A 5579-nucleotide genomic window follows, 5' to 3' on the forward strand; every position below is an offset into this window, starting at 1 on the left:
ATTATACTTGAAATCAATGTAAATATTTTTATTTTTAAATTACAAGGTATAATTTAAATGTTATATACATAATCATATACACAGGTATCAGGGATAAAATACTGCACCCCACTTGTGATTGGGATATTTGTTTACCCAAGTTTTTTAATTCTGTACACAGGGAATGGGAGAATGTTACCTGGGGTGTATTGCTTTAGTTTTTTATAGTTCGCAACCTTAAGGATAGAGGGATACCATTATTTTAACCCTCAGAATTTTTGGGTATTTGGGATATGTATCTATTATTTTTTATTTAGGATGATTAATTTAAAAAATAATATTATTGGCACGCATCAGTGCATGTAATAGAATAATTTTTATTACCAAAAATAGTACGGCTGGTTTACATTGTATTAAATGTATTGTACATTTGGATTGGCAATTTAATTGATATATTATTATTAAAACTTTAATTTTTTGTTTGTGGTTCACAACAGTGAATAACGCTCTAAAACGCCATTTTCATAAATAGTTGTTCGGGCTGTTTACACTTGGACTTTTGTATTGAAAACATTATAATACTAGATAAAATCCTAAAAATAGACTAATTAAGGATTTTTTGGAACCATATTGTTCATTAAAAACTTATGTATGGATTCAAAACTATACTTTGCTTGGCTAAAGCATTGGTAATAATATTGTAATGTTAAATTTTAAAATGTTTAATGATGTATATAAATTTTTGTTAAAATCTGACATGAAATGGATTTTAGTAGTTATTCAATTTGGAATACACACTGGATTACCTGTACAAGGCTTGCATGTAGGATTCCCTTATGGGTTTGGTCGGGGGGAATTTATTTCTCTTGCATATGATTGTGGTAGCATGTTTCACAAGGGACTCTTATGAATATCATTCAGGCATCCTAAAATATGGGAAAAATTTGGATAATACATCACATGTTTTTTTATCACAATGTTTGGAAATGTTTTTTATTTTCCATTGGGCGAAAATTTGGTGGTTTATTTAGTATAATAATTCTTGGGGAAACATACTCTTTACCAATCTACAGATGGAAAAATTGTCTGTGTAATAATCTCTGGGAAACTTTAAATTTTTTAAATTATATAAAAAATTCTAAATATAAAATGATGAATTATTCTTACAGGAAAACATATAATTTCAATGAAAAATACTTTTAACCTTTGATCAAATATAGGATGAGGAGTACTCATCTTGTTGGATGTCTCATATATCTTTTTCACTCACATTCATCATGGACGATCTATTATTTGAAATGCTACGGGCACGAGATAAATGATCCACGATGGGACTCACGCACCATGTTCTTGGTAAATTGTCAGGCTGGTTGGCCATTTCGGGGGGACGAATGTTTTTAACAAAGTGGCGGGGGTAATGTTAACGGAAATCTTGGTTTTGGCACGTAAATATACAGACCCAAACTCCATCTCAATTAGTATTCAATGCTGAAAAGGTAAATGAAAATAAATTGTTAAATGCTGGGATGTTGGGATTCGTAGATAAATTTAAACTGGGACATTTTTTCCTAGGACGAAGATGTGATTCCGCCAAATTTAGGGTCTCGAGTTTCTCAGGGAACTGGGGTTTTCCACCAGGGCATTAAAGATGGACTCACGGGGATTCTTTATATGACATGTTAATTAAAAACGGTTTGGTGATTCGGGGAGAATTATTTTAAAACGTATTGATTTTTGCTTAACCACCCGGAGGTTTATATGTATCTTTGCAAAAATATTAATCATTTTATCTGAAATTAAAGTTCGGATTTCGGGTACAAATTAACGGGCCAGGAGTTTAGGCCGAATAAACTTCTGAAAGAAACGGACATGCCAGGCCCAAGCGCTGTTAGCATTGGGATCTAAAATCTCATTTAAGGTCGGAGGTGGAAGGAATATGTGAATTGCTTTGGGTGTAGGGGGGGGACCCCGGTTAACGGATTTTTACCGGGGAATCCTCATAGCACAAATTCAGGATTTAGATAAATATTAGTTTGTTGGTGGTTGTTGGTCGCGGTGCGGGCAAAGCTACTATTCCAGAAAGGGTATTTTTTATTTAGGGGCGAGTTCGCCGGGCTTTCAATTTGTTGTCAATCGACATCTTACATTACCTCCAGCCTCCGAATCCAGCGTTGGACTCCCTACGTTCCCGGAACATGGCGGGAAATGGAAATTGGTAAGTTTTGGGTACACTTTTCTAAATGTATTATAGTTTTAAACCCAAAACACAGGAAAATTTACCCCATAAAACAGGGATAGTTTTACCCCTTATACAAAAAACAGGATAATTTTTACCCCTAATAACTGGTGTGTAAAGGTTACTTTTTTAATAATTTGTTAAACCCGGGGAATATTATTGGATCATTTGTGTGTTTCCCCAATGTCTGGTAAATTAATGATCCGTAGAGCCAGGTGAAATACTAAGAGATTATCACTTGGTTAATGTTATAATTGTAAAGTTATTTAATATCCCATTAATTTTATTTCTGGGTACTATTTTTCATTTCTGAAATGTTATTTTATCAATAATTACAATTGATCAAATTAGGTTTTCTCAATCAAGAATATTCCGATAAAATGTTTCCGTACCCAATTATGGGTAAATCACACCACATTACAATGTTGTACATAGCATAGCATTCTGCCTATCTCTGGATCCCGGGGGGTACGGGGTGACCTCTGTTTGAGGCCTGGAGGAACCAATTAAAGGATTGTGTGAAATTTCGTAAATGTTTGTTTTTATAATAAATTGTTAAACTGTAATTTTCTGTCACTATGGTTTTCTTTTGGTTTAACAGGGCTTTTGGCTGGGGCGAACGATTCCTGTTTCTTTTTGGTTTACACGGTTCCTCACATACCCGATAACTCGTGGACCAAGATTTATATATTATTTTTTTTAACACGGGGGGGGTAAGCCGGGTAGGTATTAATTATTAACGTTACAGGTATATGTGACCCGCTGTTCTTTTTCCTGGATGTCCGTCCAAGGTAATCAACCTCGGGATCTGTTTACAAGAGATGCAAAATAGATATTGACATGAACCAAACAAATACAGAATTATATGGCATCGCCTTACATTTGTATGGTCACTTTTCAGAACCTAAAGAGGTATTTACTAATGGAATACAGAAATCGTACACATATATAATGTTCATTCTTGAATAAACGTTAATATATACATCTTGCCATTTTGTACCTGTATTTTTGTGAGATATATGTGACGCCGATATCAAGCTTGCATAATTGTAAATAGTGGTCATACACGTTTTTGAACCTATAAAGTAACATTATAAATATTATTTCTCTCTCAGTATATTTAGTCAGACCTCATGTATGAAATTATACTTCACAGTTCTTAGGTGGATCTTATCTCTCTGACGTGAAATAATGTATGGAAATATTAGATATATAATTTTCATAGTTTCGCTAAGTGTTGATGAACATTTTTATATATATATTGGTGAGCAATATGCATTGTTCACCTACGCATTCAATGTTGAATTTTCAGGTTGGCATATGTCTGTCAGCGCACCAATTACAATGCAGGTAAGTAAAAGGTGCATCAGCGCATCATTAAATATACAGGTAGCGCAAATGTGTGTCGGAGCACCATTAGATATACATCTAGCCCAAATGTGTGTCGGGGCATCATTTAATATACAGGTAGCGCAATCGTTATCAGGGCGTCATTAAATATACATGCAAGTAGTTATAACTCGCTGTATGTTAGCTCAACAATCAAATATACATGCAGACCACTGTGTGTCAGCGCGTCATTTAATAAAAAGTAGACCACTGTGTTTTAGTATGCCATTTGATATACAGGTAGACCGATGTGTGGCCAGCAAACCATTGATATACAGGTAGACCGATGTGTGTCAGCAAATCATTGATATACAGGTAAACCGATGTGTGACAGCAAACCATTGATATACAGGTAGACCGATGTGTGTCAGCAAACCATTGATATACAGGTAAACCGATGTGTGACGGCAAATCATCGATATACAGGTAAACCGATGTGTGACAGCAAATCATTGATATACCGATAAACCGCCGCGTGTCAACGCACCATTTAATAAAACAGGTAAACAAAATTTGCGTCAACACACCATTAAAACGTATAGTAACGATTTGATTACAATTATAAAATAAATCTATTTTGTTTTTTTCATCATCTCGCCGAAAGTACATCCCATGTGTACCATTCACATTGTCAAATAAGTAATAAGAATATTTAGCGATGTCATTTTTTTAAAACACTGAATACAAGGAAATGATAAGCAGTTCTACCATGGCTGGCAACTTCGCTACCTAAAAATACACATACACCCTACATCAATTGCCTTAAAAAGCAAATTCATTCAAAATAACATTTTAACGCAATGTACATGAATGTATTTAGGAAATAATTATCTATCATCTCATATATCACTCATTTCTGACATTTTCGTCCACACAGAGTAATCCTAGAAACATGTACCGTCCAATTCAGTCGATTTTTCCAAACTACTGCGAGTTTGTGTCCAAAAACCTTTTAATATGCGGGTTGAGATGTCATAAGTCTTTTAATTCTTTAACCAGTATTCCCATTCCGTTTTACATTTTACAGTATTTTTAGCAAAATCTGCAAGCGCCTGCGATTTGATATAGGTACAAAGCACACTTTTATTTGCCGTATTTTATGCAAACTGGTATCTCTTGGGAGTGTAATCGGCTATATGAATGTTGATTATTACAATTTCATTTTCCTTACTTATACAAAAAAACCTTTAATTATTGTCAAAAATTGATTATTTAAAAAAACTATCTATTTAAACTTGACACTGTGAAGAGGGAGCAAATAAAGCATATTATGAAGGATATTAATGGATATTACGTAACCGAAAGTAAAATAAAAAAATGATGTAATTTCAAAACCAAAAAAATCACTGTATCCGATCCGAGCCGTTTACAGACTTCTATCTATAAACTAAAGCCAAAACAATACGTTGAATCATTGTAGACATATAATGTCGTCGTTATTTGGTAAGGAATGTAAACATTAAACATCGTGTAACTTTTAAAAACTTAGAAATTTATAACAAGAAAGATGTTGTTTCATAACAACTGATACATACTGATCAAGTAAAGGTGTTATAACAATGCACTTTCGTTTTGCATACGATCACTAGTCGTTTAGCAATTGTTATATTCATTGATGATGAACTACTGTAAGACACGTTACTGCAATTGGCATTTAAAAGCACGGAAAACATGTTTGGCCGAATTCGATACCTGTTTCTGTGTAGGCTATTGTCAGATAAATAATGTTTTTTTGTTATGTATGTAAAGTAGCATGAAACGCTGCTTGTAAATGTTTTAACGCATGTTGTTTGGGCTGATATATGATATAAAGCTATGCTGGTTAAAATGATTTGATTCCATCGTATTTGATGTTAACCCTATTTGTTAATATAGTGTGAAATTCTTTGTCTGGCTCATACACAAATGTACAAAAACAATACCGTGATATATTTGTTCTGTTAATAACATCTTCCGGGTTGGATTCATCAACAAC

This window comes from Argopecten irradians, chromosome 14 (assembly GCF_041381155.1).
Source record: "Argopecten irradians isolate NY chromosome 14, Ai_NY, whole genome shotgun sequence".
NCBI lineage: Eukaryota > Metazoa > Mollusca > Bivalvia > Pectinida > Pectinidae > Argopecten > Argopecten irradians.